The 18,141-nt window shown below is 39.2% G+C and overlaps 1 protein-coding gene across 2 annotated transcripts in view; it reads right to left on the reverse strand.

Annotated features, from left to right (window-relative positions):
* crim1 (cysteine rich transmembrane BMP regulator 1 (chordin-like)) overlaps positions 1 to 18,141 on the reverse strand; it is an 88,044-nt gene that overhangs the window by 59,369 nt on the left and 10,534 nt on the right. The gene's annotated exons all lie outside the window — the stretch shown is intronic.

The following is an 18,141-nucleotide window of genomic DNA, read 5'->3' on the forward strand; positions in this document are numbered from 1 at the left end:
CCCATTCAGAGAGCTTTTCACAGCTGACATTATTACAATCTGGGATCTATGTAAAGTCTGAACTGCTCATCCACTTTTCAGTAGCTTTGGAACATGGGCCACCATATGCAGGATTCACTTCCCAGCGCACACACCAAATCATTTATCTGCATTGTCGCAATCATACACATGCATACAGTACACACACACGCAAATACATTCAACAATCAGTCTTGCTGCTGAAAAAAATAAAAACAGCTCACAGCTCAGGAATTAATCATATGAATAAAAACCCAGCAGGTGGCTTGAGGGAGATTGATCAGCTGATTGCCAGCATATTACCTGCACAACAATATAACAAAAAGTCTCTTCCTCTCATCTTGTCTTGTTCTTTTTGTCCCTCTCTATTTCTCTCTATTGTGACATTTCCAGTATCTGGCTTTCTAATTGAATTGGAAAAACATAAAAACACTAATATGTCTCTCCTCACATCCTGTAGCTTCAATACAAACTGCCTGAGCAATACAAGTCTAATAAATAGACTTTTTTTTTTTTTTTTTTTACATAAAAATCCATCATTGAACATCAATTCTGTATGATGTTACGCTGCTTTAGGAAACTTGCCACTGTGGGTTGTTTATTTTTATTTTGCTGTCTGTGATTTCAGGCTTTATTAACCTCTTAAACACCCAGGAACCTTATGTGTACATGCCTACATTCCTCTCAGTTGTAATGACATACTTTTCCTATTAGCTTAACTGGAGTAACTGAATAATTCATAGTAGACACTGAATACTGTGCTTTAATATGAATAACTGAATAATAAGTTGGAAGTTTAAGGGGTTAAAAGTTTCACAAGTTCAATCCTCACTGATGACTCATAATACCTTGAGGTGATATATGATAAACTGCCTTGGTCTGAAAGGAGCTTAAAATTACTGGCAGGGATAGAATCCCCCCCGCCCACAAACACACATTTGTCTTACCACCCTTGTGGAGACTTTCCACTGACATAATTATTAATGCTATATAATATGTAATGCTACAGTATGCTACACCTAAATGGAATGCTCTTTTGGTTAAAAAGACAAAATTGTCCCAACCCCCTCCATCCCCACAGTGCCCTGCAGCAGTTTTGATGGATCCATGTCACAGCCATTAGACAGATGTAAGAGGATATCATTTCAAAAAGCCCTACAGTTGTAGTGAGACCATTCATGAGACACGCAAGTACTGTAACTTCACCCCTGAGAGTATTCAATACCTCATCGTAAAGGAGATAAAACTTTGTGTTCATGTCTGAGCGACCGTGATATCTGCAGCTATTTGAAGCCGATCACAACTTTCATAGAAACTCTCTCGCAGCAATCTTGAAAAATACCACGTGCAAGAGTTAATCAGTAAATATTTTCATAAACCATTAATCTGTAGCATTCAAATGCACACTGTATGCTTCTATTAATCTCTTCTCACAGTATCTGTCTATTTATGACAAGCTGTGTCAGAAAATATTAAATGCACCATCTCAACACACTCAGAGTGTGGGAGCAGAAGATGATTTCTCCAAAAGGATAGTGAGGGACAGATAAGAGCATCTGACTAGCCCACTGGCTTTTAAAAGGTAGTGGTTCTAACAGTGGAAGTTCTCTCCTCTGCGTCACGACTCAATGGTCTCAAAGTCCCCGGGATTTACTGTAGTACTGGATGTTAACCTGGGATTACACACATAATCTTTAATACTTGCCACAGTCTGTATTTGGCACTTATATCAACTGTCTGACCCATAATGGTTTATTAAATATGACCTTGAATACATTACACAGTCCGTACAGGATTTCACAGAGTCTTTTGTGATTGTTGCAGCCAAAAATGCTTGATTTAGCTGCGGCTTTTTTCAAAATTTGCGATGCGACTTGCAGAGGTTTTTTTTTGCGAAAACTACTTGAATTGGCAAAATTGCATTTGCATGAAATTGTTTTGCACGGTCTTCCACAGTGATGTTTGCTGGTAAATGAGACCTTTTAGCTGTACGCATGTTCGACGCATGTGAATCGAAGAGGGCTTTGGCTGAATGTGCATTGTGATGATGTCACATGACGTGTCTTGGCCCAAATCTGCGGAAATGCTCTGGTAATTTTGAACAATTCCAAGCTCCTCGGAATATCGTGGAGTTTCCTTGATTTTGTGTTAATTTCTGATTGCAAAATCACAAAATCCTGGAGGGACTGATTAAGAACAATTTAAATGTAAAGTAATTTTGTTATGTCTCTTTATGGGTTGTTCTTTTCGCTGTGATTTTGACTTTCAACCAAATCTATCATGAGTTTCATCTTCTCTAAAGACCCAAAAAAGGCAATTTATGGTAAACTAGAAAGCTAGTTTCAACAAGATGAGATGCAGATCATACCATCTTTGCACGTGCTTATGTCTGCACTCATTTCAATGCAATTTTAATAAGGGTCTTTGTGTTGGTTGTCTTACACTGCAAAATGTGCAGAGGCTTTTTAATTTTAAACCGTATGTATGAAATTAACATTTAAGTGGGATGCCTTGACTGTAGTTTAACATGCATTAAGCCTGAGTGCTGCTTCACTGAGAATGTCCAAAAAGAAAAATTATACTGCCATCAAATAAAATCAGTGCACAAATTGATCATTAGTGTACAACATGTTGTGGAGTAATACAGACACATACAGATGAATGGCCTGGATGAGAGTAGCACATCTTTTTTTTTTTTTTTATCCCTAACTGCCTTATTTTCTCCCACAGAATTACAATAACAGAAAAATTGTGACCAATAACATGTAATTACTGCAATTTTCCATTATTGCCATTATCTTGATCCAACTTTACACAACAACTATAGGCCTATTTCCAAATTGCCTGTTATTTCGAAGTTGCTGGAAAACATTGTTATATTCTAAAAAAAGTTATATTCTCATTTGAATTTTTCAAATATTTTAGACAAGTTCCAGTAAGGTTTTAGATCCTTAAATAGCACTGAATCTGCCCTGTTACTAATGATATTGTGTCACTTGCGCTGTGTTGGTCTTACTGGATCTTAGCGCTGCCTTTCTATTAGGGCTGCACGATTATGGCCAAAATGATAATCCTGATTATTTTGATCAATACTGAGATCTCGATTATTTATCATGATTATTAATTGATTTTAGTGACAACATATTTTTATTACACTTTTACATTTATTAAGTTTTCTCATGCCACAATATAACACACAATTAGGCATGAGAAAACTTGAGCTGATCAATTATGACAGAATTTAGGAACATAGTGTGAGCCATGACAAATTAAGTTAGCTTCTGATAAACCAAATTTAACATTTTCAGTTAATTTTACAGACTGTATGCAAAAAACAACCGTTAACCTGTTCTACCTTGTAAACAAATACAATAAACATCAATGTTCAGTGTTTGAAGTCTGCTCCTCTTAAATATATTTAAAGCTACACTATTAGACATTTTCCACTGTCATAGTTCTGGGCTCGAGTCAGTTCTCGAACCGCCCTGTGTATATTGTGTATATATCTGAATAATCTCATATAGGATGTGATTGGGTGAGTTCATTTACCCGTCAGATGGGAAGCGCTTTAGTTTAATGGTGTTCATTACTGATGCTCCGGTCAGGATTTTTACAGTCGATACCGATTCCTTTCATCTTGATCGACCGATCCAGATACAAATCTTTTTTTGTTTAAACTTTAATCAGGAGGTCTGTCATAAACAGTTAAATGTAAGATCTCTGCTCATGGTCACTGTTAATTGAGTTAAAATAATAGCAATGAGATACTGTTGGTTAAATGATAAATAATCAAGCATAAAATATTTATTTTAAAATATCTTAAAAACAATAGAGAGTCCTAATTAAAAGTAGACTAACACAAAAATGATCCATATTAGGAAAAAGGCTAATAGCTTTCTAAGGAAAGCTTACTAATCTTAAGGTCTAATTGATATTAAATGCAACCCATAGTAATTAAACATTATTTCATTTCTAATTTTTTTAGATTTAATGAAGTTATTATAATATCTATTTTTTATATTAAATTATTTATTTATAACTAAGCACATTTTCTGTCTTTACATTTTAGTAGTTTTATTTTTGTTTGTTTATCAGTTTTAGATTAGTTCCTCCAGTAGAGTGTCCATGTCTGCTGATAATATTGCGTTTAGGGGGGGATTAAATCAAAACATGGAAACTGGAATTGACTTTTCTAGTGATATCCAGCAACCGTGAGTTTAAATGTAGTGAATTAGCGTTAGTGAATGGAGAGCTGCAGCGTACTGTATGTTTACAGACTGAACAGTTGCTACTCTTGATTATGATTGGTGAGGAATTTTTTTATTAAGAGGTTTAAATTAAACCCACCTTGTAGCGTTAGCATTTTTATTAATTTACTCTGCGCAAAGCCGCTGTGTCTACACAAGCAGGTGCAAGTTCAGGTCATTTTGCGGGATCAATAAAAGATGACGGTTTGTGAGATCGGGAAGTTGAAGTAGATGATGTACAGAGTTACTTGTCATCATAATGGCTTCTCTGCAGTATTTACACACTTGTTCGGTTGACTGAGTTTTTCTCTAGAAAAGACCTAGAAACTGTGATTCATACTCTTGTTACATCATGGTTGGTCTTTGTATGTTTGGCCTTTCTCAATCTGCCTTATCTCGTCTGCAGCTTGTGCAAAATGCACAGGGACCAAAAAGAGGGATCATATTTCCCCTATTCTGGCATCTCTTCACTGGCTTTACCATCAAGTTTAGAATTGATTTTAAAATTCAAATTTATGTATACAAAGCTCCTTCTGGTTCTGCTCCACAGTACATCATTGGCCCTCTTCACCTTTGCTCTCCTACTAGAGCATTGAAATCAACTTCTTTTATCTGTCCCCCGTTGTCGTACTAAGACAAAGGGTGATTGAGACTTTTCTCTGGTTGGTCCCAAACTTTGGAACAGTCTCCCTTTTCACATGAGGTTCGCTCCATCTTTAGCCATTTTTAATCTTCTCTTCAAACTTCTTTTTATTCTTTGTGTTATAATGTTATTTAATGTGATGAATGATAATGTTTTGTACAGTACTTTAGATCAAATGCTGCTGTTAAATGTGCTTTATAAATACATTTGACTTGACTCACTGAGAGAGAGATGGATCATGAAAGAGTTTTACATGCATATTTTTATGGGAATATTTTTTTTAATGAAACAGTCTCAAACAAACACACATATTGTGCAGATCATGCTAGCAAAGGTGATGGACAGCATCATCTCCAGTAATATTCAGCATTGAAATATGCAGCAGCTTTCTCTTGTCAAAAGCCTTCTTGTCAAGAGAAAATCGGTCACTCGTGACGACAGAGCACCATGCTATGGGAATTCATTTTGCTTCTGCCAGTGGCCATATTCTTCTTCAATGCCCTATATTCCTCAAATGTTTCTTTTCTTGTTTAGAGCAATCCATCTCTAAATTTAAGCATATCAAATACAGTAAGGCAGATATCGTGCCAGATTAAAAGTGCGAAACCAATGCAGAAGGTTTATTCGTAGTAGCAGATGTGTTTGGGAAGGCAGAGACCTCGCTAGCATTTAATATTTTCCAGAGACTTTATCTGTTTAACTTAGTGTGCATTATACACAAGATAAAATAAGGGAGTATCCCACAAGGGCTTGCTTATTTTGAGGCAGTTAGCAAGTTTCAAGCCTGAGCTGTGTGTGGCCTGATGGGAAGTGGTATGGGATCACCAGAGCCAGCTGCTTTCATAAGGATGAGCATGATGATGCTCATGTGGAGGTGTATGGATCTTCCAGGTAGCAGTATTTTCCTGTTGCTGGTGGACAGAATCACCCAACTAAACAGGACAGGGAATCACCTGAACACTGAAGTGGAGGACTGAGATACATGTTGGCTCATATCAGATGTCTGACTAAATAAAGAGCATCAGAACAACCTGAAAGCACAAGAAACTTGCTAACCAAATGATGCCCATTAGTGTTGGGCTTTCATATTCAACTATTGGGTCTTAATCTAGTCTGTCTCATCCCCTCTTACACTTTCACCATCCTAGCTACATGTGAAATAGTACAGACAATTCCCAGTATTATAATTGCACAATCCAATATCATGGTTTAAGATTGGTACTTTATAACTTTGTGGGGGGTTTTTATTAGGCACCATCATCATCATCATCCTCACCCTCATAATCCCAGTCTCAGCTATCATTTCCAATTCCAGTTCCCATCAGAGAAGCTAATAACCTTCACCACCGAATTCCTCCATACAAATGTATGACCCAAGCAAACGACTGCACAAGGGCCTGCATTTTTTGCAGATGGGCAGGTGATGGATGCAGGCATGTGGAGCAACACAAAGCCACCATGCAACCACCAAAACCAACTGGCTCTAGGCATACAGTGATCAAAGAAGAGTGACATGAGGGAGAGCTGGAGCTGACAAGCAGATAAGCACCACTACAGCAGGTCTATCTATCACACATCTTTACCCACCCACCCCCACCTACAACCCACTAACCCCCACCCCACCCACCACTAACTGGTTTCTTCAGAATTAGGGACACCTACACATGTCCTTCCAAAATGTTTCTCTTTTTTTTTTGTTTTGGCTTCCATCTGCAGACCTTTCAGCTCTAATAGAGCAATTCAGGCCAAAATGTGCATAAGATACACACTGGTGTGAGACGGCGAGTTTAGTTGTATTTGAATAGTGCTTATGCTCCAATTGAGTTACAATAAGTACTTAAAAGCACTTAAAAGGATCCAGAATTAAATTAGTCAGTAGGGCAGCTTGGGCTCTTTGTAATGAGCTAATATGGTTATACAATAAATTCTGAAAGGCAAGTATGAACCACTCATTGAACAATTTTTTCTTGGCATGAAAGATTCCAGGTAACACAAAAGAACATAAAATTACCATTTGCAGCTTTTAATGCATTTCCCCATTTTATGTGGATAAATGAACAGGAAATAAATAGGAGCCATTTTCCCGAGCCTCAGGAGACCAGCGGTTATGTAGGAGATGGAAGAGAATTTTATCTTTCCATAAATCACGTGAAAGTCACAGCAAAAGTCTCTCAGGGCTGTTTCATTTCTTCTGTTAACATAAGCCTTATTTAGCTGACTTGGTTGATTCAGCAGTTTCTCTGTCACAGCTTCATAGTGTAAACACTCTATATAGACAGATAAATCTATTCCTAGCCATCTGGCATTTGCTGCTTGCTTGTCTGTCAACCCTGGTAAGTCAATATTGTTTTTGACCTTTTTGATGGTCACCATATTGAACACTTCATCTACAATCCCAATTCCAAAAAAGTTGGGACGCTGTGTAAAATGTAAATAAATGTAAATAAATGTAAATAAAAACAGAATGCAATGATTTGCAAATCTCACAAACCCATACGTTATTCACGGTAGAACATAGAAAACATACTTTAGTTTAAACATTTGATATATGTTCTATGTTCTATTGAATAACATATGGGTTTATGAGATTTGCAAATCATTGCATTCTGTGTTTATTTAAATTTATTTACATTTTACAAAGCGTCCTAACTTTTTTAGAATTGGGGTTGTAATAACACAAGCAACCATCCTGAAATATGGAAAGAGAAAGAGAAAGCATGGCTTCCCTCAAGGTGTAGATCTAGAAGGTGCAGTGGAGCATTAGGGCTTTGAGAAGAGTATGGCTACTTTAGACTCTGGAAGGAACTTAAATTCACAATGCCACTCAATCACTTTCTGGCTTGGCTGTGTTAGCAGAGCACACATTCTTATGTGATAAAAAAGATGGATTTTAGTTGGTGGAGTGGATCACTTTCAACTCCCTTCTCCCCATCTCCAATCTCCCAACATTTTTGTGAAGGACCTATCACCCAGTACTTGGCCATGCTGCCTTTCACCTTATGCTGCAAATATCTGAGCTCTCCAGACAAGAGGCCAGTTTGACTTCTGTAAGAATAGTGGTTTTGTGTGTGTCCTTGTATAACAAATTGGAAAAGAAGAGAGAAAGTGTAGTTAAAAAATGAGTAGGCACAAGACTGAGAGAAGAAAAGCGCAAACAAGATAAAAGAATGAGAGGGGAGGGAGGGAGAGATGAAGCTAGCTTTGAAAAAGAAAGGACTAGATAGAAAGAGCTCTGCTATGCCAAACATTCCAGACGATAAGTCCAAACACGCTCTCCCAGAGAAATATTCGCGACAAATATTCAGTTACGTAAGGCATGTAACCATTAACCATCAACATGATTGTGTTTCTGCAAAAACCTAGGGGGGAAAATGATTATGATCACCATGCGTTGAGGCATGCTACACAAACAACACTGAAGCCCATAAAACTTCTGACACCCCTAGCTTTTTCAGGAACAAATTTGATGGAAAATATCTCTTTAATTTCAACACTAAATAAACTTTCAGATACAGTTTGTTTTAGAAGAGACTTGTAGCGCTGTACCTGAATTTCCAACCAAGCAATGTCATATGTAAACGTATGGGCTGTAGTCAATTTGCAGCATCATTGAGGTGCAAAGTTCCTTTCTGCCTGAGAATCAGAGGCCCTGTGTTCTTCTAAAACATCTTGCTTCCTCCTCTCAAGAATAAGCACATTCATGAGCAAACACACACAGAAGTTTGTCTCTTGTTCTCTTCCTGTACAGAAATTTTGTTGTGATGAAACAAGCATCTTTCCCGCTCTGACAATCCTCACTTGTTGTGCGACTGCCAGTCAAAACACTACATGACCCTCTGGGGTCCTCCACAGTCAATGGACAATAAGCTCTTCTTTTTTTTTTTGCACATTTCCTCTTTTTTTCCCCTCTCAGAGTTGTTTAGAGTTTTCCTGCGCTAAAAGTTTTCTGGGAGAGACAAATGCTGCAGCATTCTTCCTCGAACCCCCACAAATGCTTATGCTCACATTTATGCAACAAACACAAACAGCCATATTTACAGATTAAACAGGGCAGGCTAGCCTCTCCACAACTGTGGTGGGTTGACAGATGGTTATTTGCCAAATATTAGCACTTCGTGGCAGCATATCACATTTTCCTATTCCTTCATCTCTTTGGCTTTGGAGAGGTCACCACAAAAAAGGCTAAAGTCAACCCAGTGAAAGCATCGTCGCTCCTAAATGCCAGCTCCACTCAGAGGTGTAGCTAAATGTGATAGTCAAGGTAATAAAGAATCACAGAGTCTCTTCTGCTTTTCTTTGTTCAGGCATGGAGATATCTGATTTCTTGCAAGAAACAGAACAATAATGGCCAACAAAAAGTATGCAAACCTCTTACCTGTTCTACAGAGTGAGTCATGCAGAGAACCTGCGTAAAAAGCAGAATCGATGTCACTCATAGAAAACATTTTCGTTAACTCAGTGTTTGCTGTAGTCATGAGATTGTTTGCTCAGGGATGTTGGATTTTGTGGAGTCCATGCCTTGACCAGTCAGAGCTGTTTTGGTGGCACAAGGGGGACCTACACAATATTAGTCAGGTGGTCTTAATGTTATGGCTAATCGGTGTGTATGTATGTGTGCATGTATTTATGTACAGTATGTGTGTGTACGTATAAGCGTGTGAAGCGAACAGTCAGTTCTCAAGGCTGATGTGTTGGAAGCAGGAAAAATGGGCAAGCGTAAGGATCTGAGCGACTTTGACATAGGCCAGACTGTGATGGCTAGACGATTAGGTCAGTGCAACTCCAAAATGGCAGGCCTTGTGCAGGGTTTCTGGTATGTAGTGGCTAGTAACTACGAAAAGTGGTCCAAGGAAGGACAACCGGTGAACTGGTGACATGGTCATGGACCCCCAAGGCTCATTGATGCACATGGGGAATGAAGGTTAGCCGGTACGGTCCGATCATACAGAAAAGATACTGTAACACTTGCTGAAAAAGTTCATGCTGGCGATGATAGAAAGGTGTCAGAATACACAATGCATCATGGCTTGCTGCGTATGGGCCTGCGTAGCCACAGACCAGTCAGAGTACCCATGCTGACCCCTGTCCAATGCTGAAAGCTCCTACAATGGACATGTGAGTATCAGAACTGGACCATGGAATAATGGAAGAAGGTGGCCTGGTCTGATGAATCACGTTTCTTTCAAATTATCTGGAGAGCTGGGTGCATCGCTTACCTGGTACAGAGATGGCACAGAGAAGGAAGAAGGCAAGCTGGTGGAGGTAGTGTGATGCTCTGGGCAATGTTCTGCTGGGAATCCTTGGGTCCTGGCATTCATGTGGATGTTACTTCGACATGTACAACCTACCTAAACATTGCTGCAAACCAAGCAAATGTATAGCACTCATTGTCTTGCACTGTTTGTCTTTCTGCCACGTTATGCTTTCTTGTCTTTTATTATTGTCTCATGGGTATGTTCCTTAGTCCTTTTATCTCTGCCTCATGTTCATAGTTCTTGTTTTATGTTTTGTTTGTTTCATTAAACTTTCATCTGCACTTGCAGCCTACTCGCCTACCGTTAAATGATGAGTGTCTTTTATGCTCTGTGATTTTTGTGATTTCTATATGCAAAACCCTTTTACCATTGTTAAATGTTTTGACCAATAAATGTTTTAGGATTATGTTTATTGCCTTAGTTGGCCCTCAGGCATATGTTTTTCTTTTTGGTTCATTTAATTATTTGCAGTGTGAAACTGAAAACAGAAAATTAACCAAATCAAACAACAAATAGATTCAGACTCCAGAAATGGACTAAAGTGTGAAAGCTCCCTTAATACAGAGAAGACCTACAGGTTGATTTCGAAATGCAACAACAGAGATTTCTAATAGACACTGAAAGTTAATCTTATATGCTATTACTTGTCATACATCAATGTATGTTCTTTTTAGACTAGGGCAATGGAACTGAATACTAAAACATCCTCATGTTCATAAAGAGAGCCCTGAATTAGATGCTGTGCAAACAGCAATGTAATTAAGAAACAAACACAGAGGGCAAAACAGTTTTTCCTAAAAGCTTTCCTATTATCTTTTAACACACAAAAGATTGACACTCATGAGTGTTTCTGAGAGTGATTCATTGTTATCAGTGCCACACCTTCTGCCATCTCCTACAGCCTCAGCAAGGGATCCCTGAATGTCAACATCTGCCTATCAAACAAACGGAACACCTCTGTGCCCCCAAAATTATCTGCACATTTGCCTTTTTATGTTTGAAATCATTCGGTCAAATGTCTCCACTTGGTAATCTCTGGATAGAAAGTAGGAGCTGAGGGGAAACGAGCTTATCACACATCAGTTTCAAATCATAGCAATCATAGAGAAAAGGGAACGGGAGTAAAAGAAAGTGGCAAAGTGACTTTCTGTAAAGGAGGCAATTGTCATGGCAATCACAGGCTTAAATGTCAACTTTTCAACAGCCCTATTTTAAGTAAACTCCATCTATTTTTCTGTATCGAGGTGTGCCCCAGAGTCTTCCACTGCTAAACATTGGTGGTTGTGTAGCACGGTGGCTTCTATGACAGTCAGGCTGAATTTTCCTACTAGAACATATGTCAGCCTTTGTACTGCAGGATCATTTTAGTGAACAATTGTATCAAATGCCCTTCAGATGTTATCCAAGTACCCACAGTGAAGATAAAATGGACAGTACAAGTGAATGCATCTGCAATAATTCTCTGGCCATTACACTACTCAAAAACACAGTGTTATAAGATAAAGCTAGTCCAATGAGCACTGATCCAATGCTGAGGACTGGTATCAGGAGCAATACTTGCCTGAACCATTGGATTGGTATCAGAACAGTCCTTTTATGATAATTTATGTTCTGTTTTTGTTTGAATGTGTTGACTGACCCTGCACAGATCACACCATCATATCTGTGATGTTTTGAATAACGTGGCAACAGCAACTTGCAGAGAATCAGCTTGATTACTGAGAGGATCAAATCAGCATTAACTACAGTATCTCACAAAAGTGAGTACACCCCTCACATTTTTGTAAATATTTGATTATATCTTTTAATGTGACAACACTGAAGTAATGACACTTTGCTACAATGTAAAGTAGTGAGTGTACAGCTTGTGTAACAGTGTAAATTTGCTGTCCCCTCAAAGTAACTCAACACACAGCCATTAATGTCTAAACCACTGGCAACAAAAGTGAGTACACCCCTAAGTGAAAATGTCCAAATTGGGCCCAATTAGCCATTTTCCCTCCCCGGTTTCATGTGACGTTAGTGTTACAAGATCTCAGGTGTGAATGGGGAGCAGGTGTGTTAAATTTGGTGTCATCGCTCTCACACTCCCTCATACTGGTCACTGGAAGTTCAACATGGCATCTCATGGCAAAGAACTCTCTGAGGATCTGAAAAAAAGAATTGTTGCTCTACATAAAGATGGCCTAGGCTATAAGAAGATGCAGCACGGTGGCCAAGACCATACAGCGGTTTAACAGGACAGGTTCCACTCAGAACAGGCCTTGCCATGGTCGACCAAAGAAGTTGAGTGCACGTGCTCAGCGTCATATCCAGAGGTTGTCTTTGGGAAATAGACGTATGAGTGCTGCCAGCATTGCTGCAGAGGTTGAAGGGGTGGGGGGTCACCCTGTCAGTGCTCAGACCATACGCCACACACTGCATCAAATTGGTCTGCATGGCTGTCGTCCCAGAAGGAAACCTCTTCTAAAGATGATGCACAAGAAAGCCCGCAAACAGTTTGCTGAAAACAAAACTAAGGACATGGATTACTAGAACCATGTCCTGTGGTCTGATGAGACCAAGATACACTTATTTGGTTCAGATGGTGTCAAGCGTGTGTGGCGGCAACCAGGTGAGGAGTACAAAGAGAAGTGTGTCTTGCCTACAGTCATGCATGGTGGTGGGAGTGTCATGGTCTGGGGCTGCAGGAGTGCTGACGGCACTGGGGAGCTACAGTTCATTGAGGGTACCATGAATGCCAACATGTACTGTGACATACTGAAGCAGAGCATGATCTCCTCCCTTCGGAGACTGGGCCGCAGGGCAGTATTCCAGCATGATAACGACCCCAAACACACCTCCAAGACGACCACTGCCTTGCTAAAGAAGCTGAGGGTGAAGGTGATGGACTGGCCAAGCATGTCACCAGACCTAAACCCTACTGAGCATCTGTGGGGCATCCTCAAACGGAAGGTGGAGGAGCACAAGGTCTCTAACGTCCACCAGCTCCGTGATGTCGTCATGGAGGAGTGGAAGAGGACTCCAGTGGCAACCTGTGAGGCTCTGGTGAACTCCATGCCCAAGAGGGTTAAGGCAGTGCTGGAAAATAATGGTGGCCACACAAAATATTGACACTTTGGGCCCAATTTGGACATTTTCATTTAGGGGTGTACTCACTTTTGTTGCCAGTGGTTTAGACATTAATGGCTGTGTGTTGAGTTATTTTGAGGGGACAGCAAATTTACACTGTTACACAAACTGTACACTCACTACTTTATATTGTAGCAAAGTGTCATTTCTTCAGTGTTGTCACATAAAAAGATATAATCAAATATTTACAAAAATGTGAGGGGTGTATTCACTTTTGTGAGATACTGTATATCAGCCAATACTCAGTGCTTTGATATTGGTATAGGATCATGGATGTAATAATTGGGATAGGTGCATCCCTAGAAGATATCACATAAGTTGCATATTGTATGAAATTTTAGCTGCTCTGAATGAAGTGTAGGCTTTTGGCTGGTCCACTGACAGTGCTACTTTTATATAAAAGCTTCCTTAATAGATTACACAGACCAGATTGGTGGAAGCAACTCACCGTATTTGTGTCAGGCCAGGGATACACTTGTATGTGTAAGCACGATGGCTGCTGCACATATCCTGCATTCATTTGGTGCATTAAATGGAAAAAAAAAAAACAGACTGCGACACATGCATATTGTGCAAGGTCAGTATGTAAAAAAAATGCGTTTGGCTCATTGGTAGGACGTAAGAAATATACTCTCCACATCGAAACATGATTGGTTATGAAGTATGACTGCCGTATACTGTCAGATGTCAAGTATAACCCTGGCCTTAGTCTTTACCTCATACCTTCATGGCACTCAGTGGTCAATGCTCAGCTATTGGCAGCTCCCCCAATGTGGAAGTCTGGACACATTACTATTGATCTGATTGCCTTTGTTCCACATACAAAGGACAGAATGCCTTGGCTCAGAACGATTGCACTTTCATTCGATGGTGCATTGAATGGCAAAAAATGCAGCTCTTCTGAGACTTCCTTAAAGCATCTGAGATTGATGTAAGCTAATCTTAAACCCTAAAATCTCTCAATTCTGCAAATCAATTGAAATTCTGGGCACAAGTATCTTTACAGCAGAAAGAAAAACACCTTTAAAGGGTTTCCACAGCCAATAGGTTTTTAAACACAGATAGATTATCAACACCATTACCATTCCCCCTCTGCCCTTTCAAATGTCTTTTCCTTGCTTTTCGTTGTTTGTCATACTTATTATAATGAATATTTTTCTAGGCTAATGGTATTGAAAAACAGTGCAACTTATGGACCTCTGGTGAGAGCTTTGTAATGAATTAAATTTAAATCCTTGTGTTTACCCTTGAGAACATTAAAAGAGAATGAGCTAAGAACAAAAAGGTCACACAACCTGCTGTTGGAATGTAACCTTAACCCTAGGTTTAAAAAAAAAAGCAACAAAAATAAAAAGAAAAAAAAAAAAACACTACAAATTCAGATTTTTACTTTTTTGATTTTGTAATTTTAGTGTTTAGTTCAACATGTTCAACATGAGCACACACACTACCATAATCAAAAGCAAGTGAATTAGGCCAAATTTCCTAAGTGACAAACTCTGAGGGAAGTTTTACTAATAGACTGTAGTTCTTCGGCCAAGACCGCTACTAGGTATAATGGAGGAATTAATGATAATGTCACTTATCTCGAGAGAATAGAGTAAAATTCTACTAAGATCCTGAGCTTGCTGGCCAGAAAAGGTGAAGCATTATAGTTGTCAAAACTCTCGTGTACAGACTGATGAGTTTTATGTAGCTGCAATGGCTCTTAACCTTTTCTCTGTCATGATTGGCAGCGGAGACGGATGCAAGTGCAGATTAGGTTTGATAAAAATACAAAGAAAACACAAAACAGTATCTATAGAATTTGTAGCAAAAACACTAAGGCTAAGAAGAACCATAAACCAACGACCATAAACACAGCAACAGAAACAATGGCAAAGAAACACAAACACAAGACAAGGAGTGCAGTGCAAACTGTGACTATATATACACGAGTACTCGTTAACACCAATGTGAATCAGGTGCAGTGGTCATATGACAGTAATTCAGTGGGGTGCAGTGGCTGCTGGGAACTGTAGTCCAGAGTTCGTTCCAGCATATCTATGACATTCTCCAGTAAGGTGGACCACACTCATGCTGAATAAACAGATGTCCCCAAACATTCCCATGTGCCAAAGTCAGGGGAGGAGAAAATAACATACAGCAGGAATGCTAAGGATCTGTTTACAAATCTTTCAATAGCCACCAAGATTAATTACACTCAGCCCCCACAAATAATCAATTAATGTACACACCAATGGACAGCAATGGCCATATATAAACACTAATGGACCTTTAACTGTTTCTTCAACTGTTTTGGAATGGTTGACATCAAAAAAAAGTTCAGCCCTTTTTGAAATGTGCTGTGCAATCCTCCACAGGATAAGAGTAACTCCCTCCACTCTCCAATGTTCTCCTTGAAAACAGGACATTGTTGAGCCGAACAGAAACATGTTGCTTTTGGCACGAGCACCTGTGCTCTCCCTGCACACAACGGGGCCTGCAATTAGCATGGCCGGCTCCCCAGAACAAATATTCTCCACTGTAATCCTGCCATAGCGTCAGAGACACAGCTCTGTAGCAGGAATGCTAGGCATTTCCTTTAATGTGCTTTGGCCTAGCTGGGCCAGAGGAACCACATTTCACGGCACAGCAGATTCCCACAGAACAAAACTTCCTGTCTCTTGCACTTTCTTTCCCTTTCTCTCACTGTCCCCAAATAATTACTCTCACTCTTGTCTCATATGTCAAATCCAGTCTCTCACCATTTATCTGCACATCTCATCCATTTAAAATACAGTTTCTTTCTTTTGCTCAAGGTGACAGGCTTCCACTTTAATATCAGAAGCCAATCCTATGCTCATAATCACTGCACTATCAAGTACTGGTATCTAAAAGTAGATTAGTATTTGACAAATTACACAAACCTCTATTTCAGAGGACTGGGTCACTGGAAGACTACCATTTACCTCCATGTTAATTTCAAATACAGACCCTCTGGTGCAGTCACAGTGGTTCTTCAATGCTCTTGCATTTTCCCATGATTATGTCCTCCAAGGCCAGGTCTCACTGATATTAAGACATATCTCATCACCATGAAACCGAAGACATTTATACCACAGCATCCTTGACTCATTAAGAGAATTGTTTTTAACTGTTAAAGACACATACCAACAGTCCAAAAAAAAAAAACAATATTCATGTGTCTTTCATTTCAAGTCAAGTATAGAATACTGGAATCTCCGTTCTGTGCCCAAAGGTTCTCTCACTTTTTCTTTGAAATTTTTTTTTTTGTTCTTTTCATTTTGTCCTTTCTGAATTATAATGCCTTGGTTAAATGTTTAAAACAATTTCTCTGGAAATACTGGAGATAAACTTATGCAATTCAGTCAGAGAATCCCGATCAGCATCTTTAAGTAGTCTTACCATCCACTGACAGGTCTAACTATGATTTACCACTCTGACATTTTTTCACACCTTGAGAAAAATCTAGTTAGCTATCAAAGGTCAGCATATTATTCCAGTTCTACTGAGGATTGATTTCCCTTAGTTTCCTAGTAGGAATGGTCCAGAGGAAAATGGTCATTAACAACTACCAAGGAAAGGCAGAAAGCATCATTATCAGTCTTCTTCTGCCCTTTCAGATGTCTGTTCCTTTTTGGCTTTTATAATTAATACATGCTATATTTACTCCACAGGTTATAGCACCCATCAACAGTAGCATTCACCACAAATGTTATAACTGCTCTGTTGAGTATATGCACACAAAATTCCTGAAAAATGAAATTCCTTCAGCAAGATTAGCTTTTTGGATGAGCGAGGATGACTGTCATTTAAGGACAAACCTATATTCCAGCTGATTCCAAGTGTTGTAGACGCAAGTGTAATAGTTTAAATGCAGTTCTGTCTTTTTCCTCCCCTCTTCTACCAGCAGTGCAAAGAAAAGTGAATGTGGGATTAGGAGACAGGCCTTAATCACATTATAGAGAAGGTTCCAATTCTGCATAACAGAAGTGATTGCTTAATGTAGAATCAATAAGCTCTCACCATGTATTCAGACCCATGTATTCAACACAAAATTATGGGCTAAGCTGATGGATCATGGCAGTAATGTTTTTCTTATGTAAATAATAACCACCAAAGACATGGTGCAGAAATGTGTCCCAATCCCCAAACAACACTGTAGTGATGTCCAAGGAGACAAAAGCAAGTCCAAATACAGCAAAACAGCAGCCAAAACTAGACGCGTTTTCAGTAAACAATAGTGCATACACATACATACGAAACAATAGTCCAAGCTAGACATAACATCACAATAAACAAGTGACAATTCCAAAACAATCCAAATCAGTCAAAACAAGATAACAAGTACCTATTAAGATGAAACACAGCGGGGACAGCTTAAAAAGAACGACAGCCTGCTACAGCTCTGACGAAAGTACACCTGCCACAATAAAACAAGGGCCATCAACCATTGCCAAGACCGCTGTGATAACAAACATATATTTCGGAGTTTAATTGCAAATGTGCTGCCAATCCAACCTGAACACACAGGCTCAAGGGGAGAATGCAGTGTGTGTCCATCAAGAACTGCATTCTTCAACGCACCATTTGCATTCTGATAACTCTTATCAGCTTTGGGCAAGTAAAGCTGTTTGTTAATCACAGGCGTTCTAAAGAAACTTACAAACCCATAAACAACATGTTCACCCCAAAAAAGATAAGGAAAACATTCACTCTCCTCATCACACCCTTTGTAAAAGAAAAAGCACCATATCAAAATAAGATAAAAAATTATTTGGCTCTAAAAAATTTCCAGGAAAATGTTGTGCAGTGGTTGAGCGAGAGCAGAACGGTTTAAAAT

This window comes from Ictalurus furcatus, chromosome 9 (assembly GCF_023375685.1).
Source record: "Ictalurus furcatus strain D&B chromosome 9, Billie_1.0, whole genome shotgun sequence".
NCBI classification, from domain to species: domain Eukaryota; kingdom Metazoa; phylum Chordata; class Actinopteri; order Siluriformes; family Ictaluridae; genus Ictalurus; species Ictalurus furcatus.